At 45.1% G+C, this 23256-nt stretch overlaps 1 long non-coding RNA gene across 1 annotated transcript; it reads left to right on the forward strand.

Moving 5' to 3' along the window:
- The first annotated feature begins 3195 nt into the window (after positions 1-3195).
- Positions 3196-20583, forward strand: LOC113566511. The gene is made up of 3 exons (XR_003409116.1): positions 3196-3237; positions 5054-5118; positions 20561-20583. It is a non-coding gene; the product is annotated as an uncharacterized LOC113566511 (long non-coding RNA).
- Positions 20584-23256: the final 2673 nt, after the last annotated feature.

A 23256-nucleotide genomic window follows, 5' to 3' on the forward strand; every position in this document is an offset into this window, starting at 1 on the left:
CGTTGCCCGTGTGCCCGTGCCCCTGCCCGTCCGCTGCAGTCGCCGTTCGCGTCGCTGTTGCACCCAGCAGCGCTGACGTTGCATACGAAGTTTGGGCCACGCATCTAAGCCACGCACAGTACCCCCCCAACATCCACATACCCCCCACTTTCGCCCCCTCCCATTGGCCCGAGAACTGCATCCGCAGAAGCAGCAGCAGCCACATCCGCTTCCTGGGCCTGCGCAGGCGTTAAAGCTTCTGTTACACGAGACATTTAATAGCGACAGTTTCTTAGAAAATACCAAAAAATATGCCACTTCCTATTCAACATGTGAACATTATTTTTTGTTTATGATATTTCCTACTGCATTTATGCGGATCATTCCATTGGGCGTCTTCATTTTCGTGCCACAAAGGCCTACAACGTGCAACATCGCCTCCCTTTCGGGTGGTGATGCTGCGGCTTCAGAGCGATCTTTTCAAGGCTACACGTGTTTTTGTCGTCCCCATCGGGGCCAACGCAGCCCCACTGTCGCTGGCGTCGCTGCTGCTGCTGGCGTCGTCGCCTGCGTCGTCGTCATCGCGTCTGCGTCGCGTCTACGTGTTCAAAAGCAAAAATTCCTTGCAGTTCGTGCTCTTCCCTTCATAATTTCCCACAAATTATTCCCCAAAACATTTCTTTTTTTGTTTTTGTTCGGTAACCTTTTTTTTTTTTTTTTGCTCGTTTTTGTGTAATTTACATAGCGCACGAAATATCTACAACAACAACAAAATAAATAAATAAATATATACACATATTGTTAATGAAAGTTGAAGGAAACAAAGAAAAAGTAAAGAAAGCAAAGCGGCCAAAAATTCGGAAAAATAATACGGGATCTACTTGTCCCTAATCTTGTTTCGGGTTTCAGTGCAGCACATATTTTGTTAGCCCCAAAACTATTATTATTAATATTAATAATAATTATTTTACTTTGACGCTGCCTGCTGCATACAGCACACAGGGTGAGTGGCGACTCGCGAGAGTTAAAGATCTAATCGTATTGCATGTGGCACACATGGCGTATGCGTCATCCGTCATGCGGATGGGTGGCACATCACGCATACGCAGTGTGTATGCGCGTGTGTATGTGCGTGTGTGCATGGCCTCAATTTAGATGCAAGTTCAAGGTGGAATTTATTGAAAGAAATAAGAAAGGTAGAACCTATAGAATTCGTGGGTTCTAGCCTCTACAGCGGTACAGTACCCCCTAGTAACCAGTGATGCCCGGCCCTAAACCAATCAATGCCGCCCAATTTTGTCAGGACTAGTCCTGAGTAAACATCAAACAATCTTCTGAGTAAATAACTGCTGCCGTGTTGCCAATTAAAAAAGAAAATCTATCTTCTATCTATAGAAAGAAAAACGAAATTCTGGGATTACCCTACTATATACATATGTATATTGTGTGCATTCGATGTATGAGTGCATTTTTCTGCTTATATGTTGTATATTATGTATTTATTGTTGAATTCTTTGATATTTGATTGCAGCAGACTTTCTGTCGTGTACTTATAGAACTGCCTTGAACTGTGCGACAAAAATGAAAATTTCATTTTATTTTGTTGTTGCTACTCTATTGCCATGATGATTATTATTATTATTGCCGGCTTTCGGGGCTTTATCAGTCATTGTGCCTGTGGCTATTATCACTCCTCGCAGAGGCCGTAGAACAAAAGCAAAACCGAATAGGAATGAAATTTGAAATCTCTCCAGAATTCAATTAGAAACACAAAATTTTCAACAGCAGCGTAGACATTTTGGTTGGAAATTGCATGTGCAAGTGGCTTTTGGCGATAAACGCTGACAGAGGCGTCGACAGCAACAGCAGCAGAGGCAGAAGCAGCAGCAGCAGCGATAGCGACAGCAGCCAAAGTTGGAAGTCTCTTTGGAAGTGTCTTGAGATAAGGCGAGGAGGCAAAGTGCGGTGTTTAGTCGTCGTCGTCGTCGTCCAAGTGTGGGAGGAGGAGCGCCTAGCGCGCTAGAGGGAAGAGCAGGGCATGCGTGTGTGATAAGCCAAGACCGTTAAAGGAATGAGGAAGAGAGAGAGACAGACAGATACATCGACATAGAAAGATAGAGAGAGACAAGGGTATTCGCGGATTCCGATTGGTATACCTTTGGGATACTTTTACACTATTTTGCCGATTATCTATCAATCATAATTATAGATCTGATTAGAAATTAGACAATTTTCAATAATTTATCAACTATTTATCGATTATTAGTGAACCATCAACCGATAAATCACTAGATCATTAGATTACCTTTGGGATCTTAAGTTTTAATTGAAATTTAAATATTTTTCTCTATTTTAGTGGCATATCAAGCGATTCATCAATGTTTTCGATTATTAATCGATCCATTTTTAGATCACAAGAGAAATTCGAACATTTTAGACTATTTTGGTGGTATATCAATTTATCAGGGTTCCATCGGTTTTTTTTGCCCATCATGAATCGATAAATTAATCGATAGATTTTTAGACCCCTCGGGGATATAGTTTTCTTCGCCCGAAAAATTTCCAAAGTTCTGTCGAATTTTTGTTTCCCCTAAGATCTGCGTAGATGATACACAAACATACTCGTATCTCAGATCTATGTACATAGATGGTATTCCATAGTCGGTTAGTGTGCTTAACACTGTTTTTGGTTTCGTTTGTTGTTGTATTTCTGCTCTGCTTAATGCAGCGCAACGAATCGCGGCGAGCGGCAAAAAATCTTTTCATCAGCCCCCACAGCTAGCAACGTACAAGGCAACAACAACACACCCAGACACACCGCAACGTGGCAGCCAGAACAACAACAACAACAACAAAAACAAGAGCAGGAAAAACATTTTCCCACGATTCGACTACGGCGACTATGACGTTCGTCACCTAAAGAGAGAGAGAGAGAGAGGGAGAGAGAGAGTCACCAGCCCCTCCCAATTACAGGCCTTCCCTCTTCCGCCCATGAGATGTGAGGGAGGAGGTCCGCCTCTCCCACTCACGGGACTCATCAAAATGCAAACGCCTTTCCATTCATCTCCCTCGTCGTCCCCCTCTTGCCCTCTTGCCTTTTGCAGTACAATCTCTTTCGCATTTAGGGAGAACAGGAGGATCATGTATTTCCCTTTTGGTTATGCAAAATTGTTGGAAAAGGAAAAGGCACACAATATGACAGGGGAATGAAGACTAGAGCAAAAGTGCTGACAGAAAGCCATTTTTAGGTTTGAAAAGGTAAATGATTTCGATTGCTCATTGATGAGTCAGTTATTCAGTTCTATTGGGTTTACTACTCGATATTTCGTCGATTTTTAACCGATATTTACTTCCGACTTTGTTGATTGAACAGGCTTTTGTGGAGGTTCTTTCGAAATGACAGCTTTCTTACTATGTTAGTGGTATATCGATAGTTAATAAGAGATTTATTGATCATTAATCGATCCCTTAAGGAATTTTTGCATTGATTTTAAAGCCAGCTCTGGTCAATTCATATTAAAGTGTTAAATCGATTGATTATCAGAGTTTTATCGATATTGGACGATCATTAGTCGATAAATTTCAACTTTTTACATCCATTTGTAATCGAATTCTGTTCAATTGATAATTTTTTATTTTTGATTATTTCTAGATCATTTATCGATATCGATTGAATATTGATCGACCACTTTACACTTTTTTGAACGATTTTTAATCGAAACTCCGACTATCACTTTTAGTGGACTTTTTGTGTAGTTTTTGTTTTCGTAGAGCAGTGCGAGTAATCTCACTCTAGTGCCATTCGCCTGCACGACGCTTATTCACGCTTACCTTCACCGCTCAGTGCACTTTTTGCCAACCCCCGTGAAGCCCTCCCTCAGACCCCCCGCCACCTCCCACCTCCCACCGCCCATTCGTCATTCGCTTGAAATGGGTGTGGGAAAGTGGGCGGAGCAAAAAAAAAATGGTGTCTGTGTTGTCATAGTCATCGCATGGTCCGTGTTGGCAGCGACGGCGTTGCCCGTCAACGCTCTTCGTGTTTGTTGTTTGTTTGTTAGCTTTTTAGCCCTCTCTCTTTCCTCTCTTTGCCTTTATCACTCACTCTATCGCTCTTTTCGTTGTAATTGCATTTGTACAATAAATAAAATGAATTGCAGCTGAAGGCACTTTATTGTACCACATAGAAATGGCTGTTACCTTGTTTTTGGTGGAGACCATGCGACACGCGTTCTTTAATTGAATGTGGATCATATCTCTTACACACACCCCAAACCCATTCATCCTCTCTTGGCAGTTCCTCACACTTTTTTCTATAAGAAAAATCGCAGCAAAAGAAACAGATTTGGCCCTGAAGTGTGAGAATACCCTGACTCTGAGAGAGTCTTTCTTCCCTTTTACAGTGTGGCTTAGCCGTAGGTACTATTTCTCCGCTCTTGTGTATTAGTCCCCCTTCGATGTGATCTGGAAATTTGCCACAATCGCTTTTTATTAGCACCACTCGCAAGGTCAGAACTCCCCGCTCTAGCAAAATCGAAGTTGCCGCCAGTTCTAGAACGCTGTTCTGTGGCTGTCATTATGAATGGGTTTAATCAATTTTTGCAGAATGGGAGAGTGAGAGAGAGGAGAAGGCTATTGTGTTGCACAAGGGCTCGAGGGGGGAGGGGGGCGGGGGGCGGGCTCTGACAGGTCGCGCAAGTGTTTGCACTTGACTCCGCACCATCGGTTGCCATTATATGTCTTGGGCTGGCATTCTCCCAATCCTATTCCCATTTCGATTCCGATTCCGATTCTGAATTGAATTGCCGCTTAATTGCAGAGCAGGCCCGACCATTCGACCATTCCATTCCCCCAACACCAGCACATGTGGTTAGGGTCCATAGTCCAGGCCATTATTTGCCCAGCCCCATAGATGATGGTTCAGGTTCAATCCCGCAGTCGGTAGAGTTACAATGGTGCTGTCGGCCGCTTTTGTGGGGCACCGCCTGATTGATTGTCTATTAATAAGAGTTGCCATCTCTACATCTTTTGCCTCCGAACTGAAATTAACTTCTTTCCTCTTTTCATTTCATTGCAGGTGAGTTCTGCAACGTGGTCGTACTAGTCCGACGAGTAGTAGCTCTAATTGAACGTGTAATTTGGGTAAGCCTGAGAGTTTTCCTTAATGATTGAGAAAGAGGAGACTGTACTTTGTGATTCATTCGTGTTGATTCGTTGTAACAGTTGTCCATAAGAGAGCGGACAAATGCGTTACGAAGGAAACAAACATTTTACGATGAAATCCCAAAAAATATACCGAAATGCTAAGCCACACTGGGATAGAGAGTGAAAGATAGAGCTAATTCTGCCCTGCATCTCTGTTAGACTTCTCTTGCCCTATCTCTAATGGGATCTAGCGCGACTATTTGCTGCTAAGCCACTCTGTAAAAGACGGAGGCAGTGTGAGTGAGCGATGGATCTTGTTATATTCTGTTAAGAAGAGATTTAATGATCGATTGATGCGTATTCATAGATCCCTACGATCGTACCCCTAAGAACTGAACTCATGAAAAAAGTTCATTAATTCCCCCCTTTGTGGTTTGCCCATCAATTTCTGTTTCAGTTTCTGTTTTCGGTTATCTTCTCTCTTTTTTTTTTAGACAGCTGCAAAAGTGTTCTTTGAAATTCGCGCGTGCCAAAAATAAATTTCAACTTAAGTTTACAAAAAAAAAAAAAAAAAAAACGATGATAATGGCCAGTGGCTGTGGCAGGGGCAGGGGCAGGAGTTGCAGTCTTCCTCCTCCGAGCTCCTTTCATTATGTTTCGATGTTACCTGCTGACTTCTGTTTCGTTTCGGCTTTTTATGGCCCAAACGGCGGGCAACGGGAGAACGGGAACCCTTCCTTGTCTTGAGACCTCTCCATTCATTTCATTGCCCTTGGCAGCTGTTTGTCGTTTCGTTTTGTTGACCCAAATTTTCTTAACTGAAGATTTCTATCAGTTTGAGGCTGGCCTGGAAATTTGTTTATATATCGATCCCCCAGATCAACTTTTAGGGGTGCTGCAACCCTTTTGTTCCTCCGTCTTTCTCTCTCTGTCTCTCTCTCTTTGTGTCTCCCGCGGCTAGTGAAAGTTTGTTGGCGCGTGACACTCAAAAGAGCAGACAGCTTTTACCTAACTGTACAATGAAAGGTGACCGTTAGGTTCTTAACCCTTTGTTCCCCTTCCGACCGTGAGATCAATTAATCAGCCGGAAGTGCAGCAAGAGATCCATAGATAACCGTCAAGTTTACAGTTGGTTTCCCCAAATTGCAAGTGAAAGTTGTACCCCTGTCTCGTAGGTGTGGCATCTGTTCCAAAAAGGGTTGTTCCGGTCTCGTTGTGTCAATCAGGGGATCACCATTGTTTTTTAGGTCAGTTCCAGTTCCAGTATGTACCTCGTTTTACTAACTAATGAAAATTCTGGCCACAAGAATTGATTTGAGGAGATTACAAAATACTCCGTGTTCCACTAGTTCCACTGGTTCACTGTTCAAATTTACTCTAAGCGAATGGACATATATTTATTTATGGCCGAAGAAAATGAGAGAAAAAAATCTCTGGCAATTAAATTTGCAATATTCTCAGTTAAACTCTCACCGTCTCTCTCTCATCGCCTCAGTGAAAGGCACACGCACACACACTCGCACATTCCATTACCATTCCGTTCTATTGCAATCCAATTTGGGTACTGGACATGTTAAAAGCATTAATCAATCATATAGGAAAAATATGTATGTTTGTACATTTCCATGTAGTTTTTGTTGTTGCCTTGATCTGGGGCGTTATCTCAGTTAATGAAGCATAATTTGTAACCAAACTTCAATGAGAGAGGGAGAGTAAGAGAGAGAGAGAGAGAGAGAGAGTGGAGAGGAGAGACGACTGTGTGTGCCCACAGAGATAGAGGAGGCTCTGAGAGGACGATTCATCTTTTAATTACCGCGTTGAAAGGCAACATTTTTCATCGCCACATCGATGGGTGCAGACGCACACACACACACACGCCACCTCTCCCTCTCTATTGCACTCCCTCTTTTTTACTCTCTCACTCTTCGGATAGAAGCTATCTCCCTCTAACGTTGCATTGCCTAAGCTGAATGGTTAACCCACGCATGCCTGAGCAATTTAGTGTGTTAAGGCTTTTGCACTAAAATAAATCTACAGCGATTTGTTTGTTTGCACAAGCCTCTCTGCCTGCCCGCTCTTTCGCTCTCCGTTAACGGCCTGCGGGGCCTACACTAAATATAACAGTCTTTTGCTGTGCGTCTCCCGCCCTCCCCCTCTCCAGGGGTGTTATTTATCATAAAAAATTGCTCAGATTTGTTTTGCGACGGGCAAAGACATGACGCTCATTTGTTAGAGCAACGGGCAACGGGCAAACGGCAAAAAAAAAAATAGTAAAAAATAAAAATAAAACCAGCAACGGCTGCGCGCGCTCTGAAAGCTTTCTCTCTTTCGTTGGGCCTGCAGTTGGAGAGTTGCACTGCTCTTTCAGCCTCTCCTCCGACTACTACTCCATTCAATCGTCCGATTCTCCTTTAGCATGTGTTCTCTTTTCTGGACACCCATTGGGAGGGGCTGCCTATGCTAGTTTTTATCAAATGTGGGACCCTCTCTCTTGTTTCTGAATATTAATGCGGGTATTCCCATTAAACATTACAAAGGAATCGAAAACAGGGTATCCAAACATTCGGTATCGCCTTCCGACTACGCTGCTGCTGCTGCTCCTGCTGTCGACGGCGTCTTGGCACGGCCCAAAGTTCAACGCAAATATAATCTGTCAAATAATTTATCAGTGTTTGCTGATGATGATGCTCCGGAGAGGTGATCTCTCCCTCCCTCTCCCTCTCCCTCTCCACCGCACCTTTCCTCTTTTGGCATATTCTAAAGTTCATTTCTGTGGCGACTTCTCTGAAGAGGATGGCATGATGATGATGATCGAGCAGCAGGAGGAGAAGAAGGAGAACTTCCCTTCTGTTTGCACATGCTCAAGAGGGAGAGACGAGGCGAAGCCTCCACACCGCAGAAGATTAGGAAGCATCGATTTTATTCAAAAGTTTTCTCAATGCAATTGTGTCTCCTCTTCTGTTTCTGCTTCGGTCTCTGCTTTTATTTACACTGCAGTCAAACACTCTGGACTGTACTCGCTCTCGAAAGGAGAGCGGGGAGGCAAGCGGTATGAAGCCATTCTACTTCACGATGCTGAGGAATCTATGATTTTTAAACAAAAATCGGTATCTGTATTTTTGTAAACCTTCTGGTAAGCTGGGATCTGTTTTTTTTTTCTTCTTCTTGATTCCTCTTCCGAAAGCTGCCGTCGACTTCATTCAGTTGCCTTATGGTATCTGCCCTCTGCCTCTGCCCTCTGCCCTCTGCCCTCTGCCGTGGGATCATAACGTTTTATTCGTATGGGCATTACCTCTGCTCTGCTCTGCTCTGTTCTCTCGCTTGCGCTGACTGCCTTCGTTTTCGTTCGGCTCCTGTGCCTTCGGTGGGCTCTGCTCTCTGCCCGCCTGATCCTCCGCCAACGCTGACTGCAAGGAAAATCTCATTCCATTGGGATTCCTCGTGTGGCTCTGCCTCGGCTTACGCTGACTGCATTTATGTTGATTGTCGATTCCCGTTGCTCTTCTTTTGCTCTGTTGTCACCCCGTCTCTGTTGCTCTCGTTTGCTAAATGCTTTCAATTGTTTGTTGTGGCTTTTTGGCTGCGATCTCAGCATCATCGGCATGCACTTGTGTGCATCCTCTGTGTGTGTGTGTGTGTGTGTGTGCCTGCTCTCAAACAGAAACGATTAAATTATCTCAAGGTTACACGCGCGCAACGCTTTTTGTTGTTGTGCTGCTACTTCTTTGCCCTTACTCTTTGGGCTGCACTCCTCTCTCCCTCTCTCTCTCTCTCTTTGTTTGCGTTCTGATAAGTTTGCTTGCATTGCACATCTCTGCTCTCCATTCCTTCGCTCTCCCTCTCCCTCGCTCCCTTGCTTAAACGATGACTTTTCTACCGATGATATTTTCATAATTTCAAATCAAGTTTTGCCATTTGCCCAGTGGGTTTTCACTTCCTATCACAACCCAAAATTTTTCTACTCATAAAAGTATGGGTTTAAAGGGTATGATGCAAGCGGTTCTTTAAAGCTTTAAGAATTCTCTTCCTTTTTTTCTTCTTTTTCTTCTTTTTCTGTTTGTTTTTTTTTATGGCCCTGTGGCTGCCCTACAGACCCAAAAACCAACAACGGAAGCTGGAAAGGGAACCCGTAAGAATGGGTCCCACAACGGGGCCTCCCTTCTGTCCGCGCCCTCTCCATCCATGCTCTTTTTCCTTTGCTCTTTGGTGGACCAGACACCTGTTTGCCCTTTTGGCTCATCGATTTATCGTTTGTTAACCTGGCAATCGGCATCGGAATCAGAATCGTGCCCGCTACTCCTGTTGCTGCTGCTTCTGCTGCTTCTGCTGCCTCTGCTGCCTCTCCTCTCTGTTTGTGAATTGATGAATTATATTACAAGGGGACTGTGCTGCTGCTGAGGCTGCTGTTCCTTGTTCCCTGCTCAACATGTTGCTGGTCACGTGCTCTTTTGATATTGAGCGGCAACAGGTGTTGCCGGTGTTGCCTGCCGGCCGCTGATTCCGCCGACGCCGCCGACGCCGCCGCCGCATCATGTGATTGCCGCAGAGATTTGTGTTTATTGCGAGAGCTGCAACAATTTTAATAGCCTTTTGGCGGCAGCGGCAACAACTGAAAAACATTTTGGGGGCTCCATTTAAACGGGATCTAAGACGATCTGTAGCCGTTCGTTTATGGGAACATTTTGTTAAAGCAAAAGCAATGCAAACGATAATTAAACGCCCCCAAAGGCGTTCTCTATCAATGCTACAGGACTCTGTAGAGGAGCTTCTCCACGAGTCTGAAATGAATATTTTTCCCAAGCAAAAATAACAATATCTTTGAAATCATAAAACTAATTCCTTGAGTCTCTCATCAGCCACAAAGCAACTTGCAGCAGCTGCACCACAATTGATAAGAATAATAGCAGCCAGCCGCCAGCAGCATGTGGCAGACACAAACGAAAAAAAATAAAGAAAGAAATATTTCAAGTGCATGCCACATTCCCAAGAAGCAGCCACACAAAAATAAAAAGAACAAGCACTAACAATGACTGGGAAACGTCTCTCTGAGAAATGTGTTTCCATTCCCATTCCAGCGAGAGTTGACACCTACGCGTAAAAACGAATCATACACTGAAAGAAAACGAATAGATGACATATATATAACGAAACAGATCGTAGATCGCAACAAAGAATTCCCAGAATTAATTTTCCTACCCTTTACAGCAACAGTAGAGCATTTGTTCTATCGATTAATGTGGCTTATAATCGATATATGCTTTAAAATCGCTGATAAATCGAAGTCCATTGATTAATATAGTTCTTTCAGCGATGGATGCTTAAGGATCTCTCTGATCTTCCTGCTCTCAGCAATGTAAGAAAGCTAAAATAATTTAGTTTGTTTCAAACTTAATCGATAATCTATCAAAAAATCGATTACTTTCTACGAGTAGTAGGACGATTTCTTCTGTACATTTATTAGTGCTGTCTCAGAATCTGGCATCAGTTTGGGGGCTTGGGTATTGCATTTTGCTAACGATGCGCGCGTGTCAACAACATGTTGTTGTTGCTGTTGTTTGTGTTGCTGCAACAGTTGTTGGCACAAATGTTGCTCCTGTTGCTGCTGCTGCTGCTGCTGCTGATGCTGTTGTCGTTTGTATCATTAGTCAAAAGAAACCAAGTCAGAGACTAGCAATCAGCAGCCCCGTATGTTGGCCAAATCAATTGCAAGTTGCAGTTGCAGTTGCAGGAGTAGCTGCCGCTGCCGCTGCCGCTGCTGCCACTGCTGCTGCCGCTGTTGATTGTGTCAACGACAAGAGCAACACAGCAGCAACAATAGACTTAAGTCTAGGCATGATTCATGGACATGGCGATGCAGCTTTTTCCCATTTGTGCGAAGGAGGAGGGGGAGTAGCACTACACGAGTGCTGCATGAGAGAGGGTCCGCAAGCTGCAACACCCACACACAGCAAAGATGTGCAGCACAGGGGCAAAAAAAGGCAGCAACACACACGCTAATTGTGTGTGAAAGCAGAAACTCCTTGCAGCATTTGCCCATACGCCCACGTGTCCAAATCGAGGAGTCTTTTGAGAGGGAGCCCCCCACAATTTCCATTTGGCATTTCCCTGTGGCATTTCCCTAGCATATTTAGCATTCGCACACACAACGCAATCATAACCATAAAAAGTCTCTCATTTTCTTGGCATCACTTTTTGGGGGGCTCTGTTTTTTTTCGGGTTTTTTTTTTTTTTGGGGGCTATTTTGAATGCGAAAAGCGCCAACCGGCAACCCGCCAGCCGCTTTTGGTCAGAGCCTGGCCATAAAAGGAGCTTGTAAGTGCTACTGTTTTCCACCAACAGAGTGAAAACGGTAAAAATGCCGCATAATTTACGCAGGAAAAACAGTCGCCACACCGCCGTGCCACCAATGCCACATGCGAGTAAGGAAAAAAATACTATAATGCTCCCAGAAAAAAAAAAAAAAAAATGCGAATGCGAATGCGAATGCGCTTTTCACTTTTTTCACAAATGGCCATGCAAATTACAAGACACATTAGCTCTCTTCTCTCTTGACCGTGTCTGTGCCTGTGTCTCTCTCTCGCTCTCTCTCTCTCTCTCTCTCAGTTTTTGTGGCAATCCTACGCCTAACCCCAAAAATGGGAGCAACAACAAAACGGAAATGCAACGTAGACAAACGACAAAAAATGTGTTTACAGCAGCTGCCACAAAAGCAGCAGCAGCAGCAGCAACAGAAGCACCAGCAGTACAAGCCACCGAAATGGTTTCTTTCCGACCAGAGTTGTCACCTGTTTGGCGTAGGGAAATGTCCCATAAGCGAAAGGCTACTGAAAGCACTTGCGGGAGGAGTTTTACTGAACGTTTGCAAGCAGAAAATCCGTTTGAACGTTGGATGGAGACAGCCCTAGCCCTTTCCAGCGAGACGTTGACAACCCTGGCTACTTATTAGCGAGGACTGCGAGGCAGCAGCCACAGAGTGGGGTGGCAGAGAGTCCAAGACTGCCACTGGGACTGGGACTCGGACTGGCACTCGGACTGGGACTTTGCGTTGCACGTTTCTTGTCGTTTTGGAGCGTTTGGAATGTTTAGTTAACCGTAAACAGAGTCGCAATGCGCCCGCGCCATTTTGGCATTGATTGCTGACCAGATGCAAACACACACACATATGTGTTGCACATTTGCTGCCACTACACACACACACACAGAGAGAGAGAGAGAGAGGGAGACGACGTATCCTCTAGATGGGAGTTGGAGTAGAGAGTCAGTGGAGCGTGAATAACATTTGGTAATCATGGCACAAACACGAAAATGCATTAACCAAAATTGTGATCATAAATTTTCAATCGACACGCGGCGGGTGCTGTACCCGTACCCACTCCCCTGCTTCTGCCACCAGTCTCCGCCTGTACGAATGAGAGACTCTAGCGAGGGGGGGGGACTGGGAAACTGGACTACGGCAAGCAGAAGACGGAAGACTTTTTTTTGAGACTATCTAAGCCGAGTATTTCTCCTCTCTCTGGGCCTAAAGCATTTGCTGTTGCAGCTGCACACACATTCTTGGCCAGAGAAAGTTTTTGTTGCACAAGTGGCAGGCAGCAGGCAGCAGGCAGCGGCAGCAGCCTCCTCACATTCGCAGTTGCAGTTCCCTGTTGCTGTTGCATTTGCAGTTGCTGTTTGGGTCAGTTAAATGGCAAAGGCTGTGCCTTGCCTTCGCCTTCGCCGTCGCCTCAGCGGCCGAATGGGGCAGAAGTGGAGTGCCAGTGCGAGTGCGATGCGTGGGCGTTGCAACAACACTCTGCCGCCAGCGGCCAGAGACCGAGCCCAAGAAGATGATGAAGGCCTAAGAGGCGGCTAAGAGATCGAACCAAATAAACAAATGATGCGGTATTGGATGGGAACATTGAAAAGAGTTTTTGGCTTGGACGATGTGTCCTTTCGCTTAGAGGAACCTTTGTTTGCTAAAGATACAGTATCATTGTGTCAAGATACAGTCATTTAAGGAATTTTTCAACTGATGCGCTTTTTGGAACACTGGAATGGAGCAACAAAATGGAACAATGGCATGGATTATAATAATAATCATCATCAGAATCGGAATGTTGCATACGCTTGTCATCGGCTGATGATCCTGCAACATCCTCTCTCTCTCCTGAAGCCTGCTGTGGGTGTGTGTTCACCTCTCTCCCTCTCCCTTCTGTCCACTCGTCCACTCATTCAGTTAAGCTCTGCCCTCAACGCCCTCACAGCTTAATCAAAGCAATTTGTTGCAAGAGTTTGGCTCTGGCCGAATCCTTGTTGCCACAAAAACAAAAAAACAGAAGAAGAGTCCAGGGCTTAGTGGCGTGGCATATGCCACATGTGGTTGCCATTGTTTCTCTCTGTCTCTCTTCCTGTTTTTTTGGGGGGACTCTTCGTTTCCATTTTGTTTTTTGGGTGTGTGATTTTTTTTTGGTGAGTTCTCCAAAAATTTCTAGTAAATGTTGCACCTCCTGCTGCTGCTGCTGCTGGATGTTGCTGCTGTATGTTGTTGTTGTTGTTGTTGTTGTTATGTATGTGTTTGTACAACGCCTTGAATGCGGCTTCTGTTGTCGGTTGTCGTTAGCCTGTTGCCTGCCTCTTGTTGCTGTTGTTGCTCTTGTTTCAGCATTCCTCACTTGGCCCACACTCATGTGGAACAGCCGCACACAGATACACAGATACAGATACAGATGGAAGCGATAAAAATTTATTGAGCCGAGGCCTCTGGCCTGCTGCCACTGCCACTGCTGCTGCTGCTGGTGCTGCTGCTGTTGCGGGGTCTCAGCTTTCAGCTTCAATTTCTGTGTTCTCCTTATACCCTTTTGGCCAGCAAGGGTAGCCTCTACCACACCAGAGAAGAAGGAGTCTCGTGGCACAAAGCTCTCTGGGACTTGCCTCAAAGTGTATTAAAAGCTTCGGCCTTTTTCACTCTCACCCTCTCGCTGTCTCTCTCTCTCTCTCTCTCTGTCTCTCTCTGTCTCGCATTTTTTTGGGATTGTTGCAGCCGTTGTTTATTTTTATTGTTGCCCCAAAGAGAGGTGTTGTTGCGGCTCCTCGTGCTGTGGCAAGTTGTTGCTGCTGTTGCCGCCGTTGCTGCTGCGTCTCAAAATCAATTGAGTTTAACTGCTTTTAATTTACTTGGAATTTGTGCGGCTTTAATGGATTTATGTCGGCTTATATGTTGGCTCTCGGTGGCTGTTGCTGCTGTTGCAGGTTGCTGTATGTTGTGGCAACAGTTTCTGCTGCTGCTGTTGCCGTTGCTGTTGCTGCCGTTGCTGCTGTTCATCTTGCTGCTGCCACACACACCACAGTATTAAAATTTATCATGTGCTAAAAACTTATCAATTAAATATATGCATAACATTGTTCCAGCTTTATGGAGAGCTCTCTTGTTGCAGGTTGCTGCTGCTGCTGCTGCTGTTGCTGCTGTGTTGCCCGGCAGCAACATCAATCAAAATGCAACCGTGCAACGTGCAACTTGATGTCGCGCGCAGCAATTTAGACATGCCTTGCCATGTTATTAACTAATTACAGGCGACTAATCTAAAAGGCCGCCACAGAAAAACAGGTGCCCCATGCCCATGCATCATGCCACAACCCAGCAGCAGCGGCCGCTGCAGCAGCTGCCTAATGAAAAGTGACATCTTGGCCACGACCAGGCCTAAACTGTCAACGTCTCTTGGCCCGAGCTTTTGTCTCCAGTGTCTCCTGTGTCGCCTCTCCTTTTTGCATAATCTGCCTCCTCCTGTGTGCCTCCTGCCCCTTGTGCATGTCTTGTCATTCGTCATTCTCCTGCTGGCGCTGGTGCTGGTGCTGGTGCTGGTGCTGCTGCTGCCACAGCTTTTGTGGCACGCTGCATGGATCTCGCTCAGGTGCATGGCCGCCAGCAGGCTACAGAAGATGTCGCCTCTCGGGCCTCGGCCCCGGCCCCGGCCCCGGCATCGGCATCGGTATCGGCCTCGGCCCACCCGCTAGACGATGGGGGACACATGGAACACATGTTGCACTTGTCTCTCTATAGCTTGTGGCACGCACTTGTTGCACATCACTCGCTGCGTCTGTGTGTCTGTTGTTGCCTCTTGTTGCCGGAAGCGGATTCTGTGTTAATTACAAAAGAACTCCTCTCTCTCTCTCAATGATTATGTTGCTGTTGCTGCCTCATGTTGCTGCTGTTCCTGTTGCAACTTCTGTTGCGTTGACATGCGTTGCTAAACGTGCCGCCGCCGGACACCCCACTACACACACATTCAAATGAGGCAAGCAAGAGAGAGGCTGTAGAGGCGCACTGACTGGATTTCCTTTCTGGCTGACATTGCGGCTTGTGGCATGGCATGGCGAATGTGCCTGCAAGATTATGAAAATTAGATATACAAATCAGCAAAAGGCGAACGGATGTGCCTCTGCCCGGCTGCCTGGCTGCCTGGCTGCCTGCCCCATCATGGGGCATCAACATTTTGATGCGTACAAGATCAAACAAGAAAGATGCAAACGATCAAGAGCGATGGCTCTGCCACTGCCCCGTCCAGAGCTGCAACGATTCAAGGATGCTCTACAAGATGCAAGATGTCAGATACAAGATACATCTGTGGCATGTATCTTAACAGCGGTTGCAATCACCAGCAAACATTGAAAATAACATTCAATTCTCAAGAACCGAAACCATATTCCAAAGGCTTCCAAAATGTTCCCCTAAGCGAAAGGATACATGCGTTCAAATTGACGCAAAGCTTTCCTTTTTGTTGTGGTACTTACTTCATGAGAGTATTACAGGGGCGGGGGCGGGGGCAGGCAACATGCAACACAACATGTTGCTGCGGGTCAGGGTCGAGAGATGTTGCAACTACATTTTTTTTTGTTCTAGCCTAAGCCATTTCTGGGGTTTTTTTTCGCTGGGTTTCTCTTGTCTCTCCGATGCTGTTGCTGAATGTTACTTTCGACAGTCGCTGTGGCTGTGGCTGTGGCACGTTGCCTGTCGACTGCGTAAATTGCTTACCAATCAAATAGCACTCGAGAGACCTGGCCAGAGAGAGAGAGAGAGAGAGAGGGGTAGGGGTAGGGGCAGGGGGAGAGACCTCTCGCGGAAATTGCTTGAAACGGAAATGTGCTCCTCCGCTGCTGCTCCTGCTCCACGTTTGCCAATTTCATGTCATTCGTTGACAACGCACAACGGATATTGTTTAGTATTTTGCATAAAAGTTTATTTAAAAGTTGATTTTTTCGCTTTTTGTAGGTTAGAAGGAAGTTGTCGCTTGGCGGCCGACCCCCTACCCCCCATCCCCTCTCCCGTTTTGGCCACATGTTGCGGCAGGTCTGTGTGCTTGGACCCCTCTGGGGGCATGGCTTAATTATAGTCTTTTGGCCTTGTGCATTTGCCAGGCGCCGCCACACACAGCAACAGCAACTTGCAACAACTGTGGCTTCGTCCGATTTTTCGGCCACGCCCACTCCACACACTATTTGCTTTTGGGGCCTGCGGTTGCACTTTGTATCTTTCCGTCTTTGTTTTTTTTTTCCTTTGTTTTTTTGGGCGGTTTCTTTTGGAATTCTTTGTTTCTGTTTCTGTGACTTTGAAACACTGACTGCCCCTTGTGCCCCTTGTGCCCCTTGGTGACTGCTACTTTTTCGAGGGCGTGGCCCAAGGAACCCAAAGATGTGGCAGAAGAAGCGAGAAGGGAGAGAGTGCGAGTCTCACTGGAGCAAAAGGGAGGACCTATTTTACAGAAGGCACTACGACCTTTATGAACATTGATTTCAGCGCTAAATATCCTACGAAATACTTCCACTTTTTCAGTTCCGCAGATCTTGCTGTGTTCCTTGAAATATCCTTATTCTCCATCTCCTTCAGCTTTGGCTTCTTCTCCACTTAACACTTAACCAAAAGAAGGCTGGTCTCCGCCAAGAGATCTGTGCGGAGAGATGGTCCAACTTTAATATGCACTTACCTGTCAGATCATTAAAGTAAAAATTGATTTTCTAACTTGCAACGATTTTTGCATTAACAATTAGTCGTCGTCGTGGACCCAAAGGGGGAACGTTCTCCATGAGAGCGCCTCATCGTGTTATTAATTAACAATGCCACACCAGGCAGGCGCATTTAAGACATTAATTGCCCGAACCGGTTCACTTTAACGTTCTTTGGAGCCAGTGCCCAGTCCCAGTGGCAGTGCCGGTGCCTGGGCCTGGGCCTGGGCTGGGGGGGGACGACGCCTCAATCAATCTAGCAAATTGTCGCCCAGTTCATTCTCAACCGCAGCCGCAGCCTCATTCTCAGTCTCAGTCTCAGTCTCATTCACATTCTGCGATCTTTGTCTCGGTAATATTGAACACCAATATGAATAGAGTGTTTCCTTCTGCCTTCTTTCTGAGAGATCTCGGGCCAAGATCTCTTGGGATCTTGAGGCTTATACTCTCTAATTATGACAACTACGCAGCTGTGCGTGCTCACGTGCTTTTCTAATTAGACAACGACCACGACGGCGACTAGGACGGGCTCTGGCCCCTGGAGAAGGAAAGAGAGATTGACAATAAACGATAAAGCCGTCGCCATCATCTCGTCATCGTCATCGACGGACGCAAATTGACAATCAGAGCATGAGGCTCTGCATTTGGGCTGCCAACTCGATTGAAACTCCAGACTAAAAGCACGAAATTTAATTGATTGTTCATCGTTTTACCTATCGAAAGATGCTTCAATTGTTATCGAAATAAATCAAATAAAATCGATTTCTCAAAGTATAAAGTGGAATACATTTCTGCTATAGAATTTGTATTGTCGATATTGTCGATATATTGAAAATTATTCCATCTATCTAGAGTCATCGATTAGTTATCGTTGAAGCGATATCGAAACGACTAAGACATATTTTCATAACAAAATTAAGAAAATTCAAATTGTATCGATAAAATAATCGATTATTGTTATTAGACGGTTATTTATCGGCTTATGAATAAGATCGATAAATCGATTACACCTCATCAATCTTCTTGATTGTCTTTCTGTCAACTTTCTCCATTTTGATTCGAAAAGAAATCTACAAAATTTATCATTCGCTTGAGAGAAGGAGAAAAATCAAACGAGTTGGCAGCACCGTTTGCCATTTGCGGCACACCCACTGCTGCTGCTGCTCCGGCTGCCTGCCTGCCTGCCTGCTGCTGCTGCTGCGGCAGTTGCCACCCCACTGCCCCACCAACCCGGCACGCCCCCCCTCAAGCTGAGGCAGCATAGGCACACGCCCACTGCAAACGCTCGCTGAGCTTTAATGCGTTTTCATTTAACACAAGACTGAGACGGCCAAGACGGCGTTGGGGCCAGGCTTGTTAGGCCCCAGTCCCCACCCATAGGATGCTGTGTGTGTGCGTGAATGCCCCCCACCCCATGGCCGTGTGTGTGTCTGTGTGTGTGTGTGTGCGTGAACACCTCCCACTTGGAAATCTAATATAGAGCCTGGATACGAGTGCAGCCTGGCCTCGAAAGTAGCTCCTTGCCGGTGCCTTGGCTACCGATTCGAATACCCTAGCCATTGCGGGGCTACAAGCATTCCATGCTCGATCAGAAGGCAGGATGTCCGACTCTCGTTCTCTCGAATAAAATGCCATCTGACTCAATTCAAGTAGAATAATCACTCGAATCGAGTGACTAGTAGGTTTGGGTACCACAAATGATTACAATTTAATTTCCAATCGATTAAATGCCATTCAGAAGGCTAAACGGTATAGCTATCCCTGGGATTTAACAGCATTATATATTCCAGGTGGCAACGCTGCACAGTCTGGCATCCCCGTACCTCTAGAGTGTTGCCACAGCCAACAAAAAAGAGTATTCAAACTTCGTCGCATCTTTGCGTACATTTTTCTTGAATTTTTGTGTTTTATTAAATTTTTTTACACATTTTTTCGCTGGCTTTTTCGCTTCCGCATTCCTGAACCAATTATATAGAGTATATACATATGTATATCAATATTTTTCAGCTCGTTTCTGTACGAGATCCGCGCACATTAATAACGCATCCCACAACCCACCCTCTAATTGCATTTTTTGTACCCTGGCACGCTGGTCGTCTCTGGGTCTTTGCCTTTAATCGAATTTTCCGCGTTTCAGAACGATGAGCATTTTCGATTAGGCCTTAACTATTTCTCTCTCTCTGTCTCTCTCTCTTTTTTGGGGGCACCCCGATAAGTGCAGCAGCAGCAGCAGCAGCAGCGCTTGCAGAGTTGCCTGCATCTTTAGAAAGTGCTTCCGCATTTGTGGTTCGCCTTCACACACTCCTGCCACAAAAAGTTATGTGCTTAGATTAGCGGGTGTGTGCTAATGTCTGGGTCTGGTCCTAGACCTACGTCCATGCCTCTGCGCCTCGCCTCCTGTTGCATGGTGTTGTATGGGTCACTCTTTATCTATCTATCGAATGCGAATGCGAACGCCGACGACAACAACCACAGCCACAGCCACAGCCGCAATACAGCGACGTCGGCGACGGCGGCTTAATGAAACCCATAACTTTTGACTTTTCCAGAGCGAACGGAGCGAGACCAAAATACCAAGAGATGATGCCTTATTGGGGTCATGCGAAAGGTGCTGATTGCTAATCCTATCCCCCAACCAGAAAAAGTGACCGAAAGTCTGCTTGACTGTTTAAGGGAATACGAAACGGAAGAAGACACATTTTTGGGGGCTCAAGAAATATTTATAAGGGTAAATCTATCATTTTTCCCCTCTCCTCCCATTTAGATTGGGGAAACAACAAAAATCCGACAAAAATACCACTAAAATACCAAAATATACCGACAAAGTGTTGTAAAATACCATAAAAGAGATTAAAATACCAAAACATTCAAGGGAGTGGTATCAAAATATCAAAATGGTGGTATTAAAATACCAAAAGTGCGGAATTCAAATACTAAGTGAATAGTATTACCAAAAAAATACCAACAGTGTGGTATTAAAATACTTAAAGTATGGTATAAAAGTACACAACGATGATTTGCTGTTTTCCAACAGTTTTGTACTGAAATACCAACAGATTGGTACCAAAGAGTGTGGTATTTAAATACTAAAAGTATGGTATAAAAGTACACAACGATGATTTGCTGTTTTCCAACCGCTTTGTACTACTGAAATACCAACGGATTGGTACCAAAATATACCAACAGTGTGGTATTTAAATACCACTTTACATTAAAACACCCAAAAATACCGAAAAATATGAAATACGATCTAAATTAAATTCCCATAAATCTATAATTAAGATTCAATGAAATAGTTTTCAAACGTTTTCCCTAAGAATAACCTCCCTCGGAGACCCACGAAACCTTTCCATGATTCCCCTATGTTTGAATGTCAATATTTGTATATACTAGTATGTAATATTTGATACACCCCCAATTAATATTTGAATATTTTGCCTTCCTTTCTCTTTTTTCGTTGCAGGTGAGTTTCGCTTTTTGTTTTTTTGTTCGGCGAGCGTCGACTTCAATTAGCAATTGAGATTATTTCGACTCAAAGAAGCAGGTAAAAAAATGCCTTAAATAGCAAGTCTCCCGTTCCCCGAAACAGAAACAGTCTATACACATCTACGGTTAGTGTGTGTGGATGCATGCCACATATAGATGCATATTCCGTTGGCTGATTTGGCTAAAGGCTGTCACATTTTCGTTCGGTGCGCCGCTGCCGCTGCCACTGCCGCTGCCACTGCCGCTGCAGTTAGGCTGCAAAGAGAAATGACCACAAAATGTGAACATAAATCAACACAATGGCCAAAATGCTGCTGCTCCAGCCGCCAAAAGGTGTGGAGACCCAAGCTGCAACGTGCAACAGCAGCAGAGGCAGAGGCAGCATATGAAAATGTAAATTTCACATGGGAAAAACAAGCCGCGGGGGATGACAATTTGCTGTTGTTGCCGCCGCTGCCGCCGCCGCCGTCGCCGCCGATGCTTGATGCTGATGCTGACTCAAAACAGTTGCAAAGTTGTTGCTGAATTAATAAACTTGCAACAGAGCTTCAGCTTGCCGCTTGCCGCTTGCAGCAGTGGCAGTGGAAACGGCGATGGCGGTGGCTTTTGTAAAAATGCCGCCAAATACCTATTTTGATGTTGTTGCCACTGCCGCTGTGGTTGTGCCTCAAAGCCAAACGATACGCATTGAAAATGAACGAAACAAAATTGAAATCTGACACCAAAAGAATTGACAGAAAACACACACAAAACATACCCCCCCTACACAGCGAGAAATTTTACTATTAATTAAGGAACTTGCTTTCCAAAGAATGGAGAAACACAGGGAATAGTACTCGACGGCTTCCTCTTTTAGGGAGCTTCCGCTCGGTGATGCGAATGACGTGGATTCGTTAAACAAATTTAAGCTAAGCGAAAGGACAAGGGACACAAAATATGATGGAAAATCCGCAACGATATAGACAGAGGGGATTCGAGGTAATAGGGGGGTATATATGGAATAGTTGCAGTAAATAGTAATATAACTAATAGCTGAATAGAGTAACGAGTAACGAGTAACGAGTAATGAGACCTTAGCAAAGTTTCTTTATAGCAGCAGTAGAGATGGTATCAAGGAGATAGCTTTGTTATTTATTTGAGACCATGTGAAATATGACAACAGAATGCCATATATGTATAAGACACAAACCATATACAAGTGGATGGGAACATCACGATACTAGATGCGATACCGAATATTGGAGATCTGTATTGGATCCTACAGATAATTATTATATAGTCTATGATAAAAGGAAGAAAGCGGTAAGCTAAAGCATCCGCACATAAAACAATTCTAAACTTTACCAAGAAAATACTAAAAATAATACCAAAATGCTCAAGATACCAAACAATTGGAACAAATTGCGTACCATTAGGGAAGTATTTGTTTGTATAGCACAAAGTCCGATTCAGCTACCGATACCGATTCAGATCACAATCCCAGAGATACGAATATGTGTGAAGTTTTGTCAAGTGCAGCCCACAGCCCACAGCCCACAGAACCAGAAGAAACTTCAGTTCACAGGCATCGCAGGCAGGCAGCAGTGGCTTTTTGTGTGACTTCCAGACTTGGTTTTTGACCAACCAACAAAAATGCAAATTCAATGAATGCCCATTCACCCGCTCACCCGCTCACCCGAATCCTAACCCGAATCCGAATCCGAGTCCGAGACCGAGCGATCCCCTGCGTGGCCTGCCGGCAAGTCCAACTCCCAAACGTGACTCAAATTGCTTTTAAATTGTTTTAGCCAGCAATAAACGAACGAATCCATGGAGGCAACCGTCCAGCAATCCAGCAGCCAGCGAGAGTTTTAGCCTTTATTTTGTTGTTGTTTGTAAGCCCCGTATTCCTGCCCAGCAGCTGTTGGTCCAAATATTTGCCTTCCTTTTTTTTCCCGCCAGGCAATTGAAATGTCCCAGTGTCCATAGAAAATGTTTCGTTTTGGCCATGGCTATGGCTATGGCTCTGTGCCTGATCTTAATTTCCATTGAAGTGCCCACCCCCCTCCGCCCCCCCCAGCCAGACTTCGTTTTGGTATCCATATCCCCATATCGGGTGTGGAGAAAACAAAGCCAAAGCAAAAAAAAATATGAAAATCTGTTAATTGTACAAATATGTTCGGAGGTCTATTACAACGGCCATACAAAGATTTAAGATTTCCTTTATGTATACATATATTTCTCTGTGGGGTTTTTGTGCCGAATGCTTAATTGCCCTGCGGGGGTGGAGACTTTTGTGGCACGGCTCGGTGCGGTACAGCAATTGGAGGCACACGGAGCCTGCGTGAGTAATTTGTCTTTAGTTTCTTGCATTTCCGTTTTGGCTTTGGCTTTGGCTTTGGCTTCAGGTTCGTTTTTTGGAGATTATTGTGGATAGATTATTCGCTTGTGGTTATTCGTCGTTATTATTATGTAAATTTGTGTAAATGCATCGCCAATTGCCGGCCGCTTATCGCCCCAAAAATGGTTAACAATGTCCCAAGATGTGAGGGGGAACGCCGAACGGCGAACGGCGAACGGCGGCATATCATTTGCAAATGCCATATTCATGGTACGCCGTACGGAATATCCCTGTTTAATGAGCGTTTTCCCAGCATTTTAATTAGCTAATATCCTAATCCTGACCATGTATAT

The sequence above is a fragment of the Drosophila persimilis genome, unplaced genomic scaffold (genome assembly GCF_003286085.1).
Source record: "Drosophila persimilis strain 14011-0111.01,24,50 unplaced genomic scaffold, DperRS2 tig00000735-arrow-arrow-pilon, whole genome shotgun sequence".
NCBI classification, from domain to species: domain Eukaryota; kingdom Metazoa; phylum Arthropoda; class Insecta; order Diptera; family Drosophilidae; genus Drosophila; species Drosophila persimilis.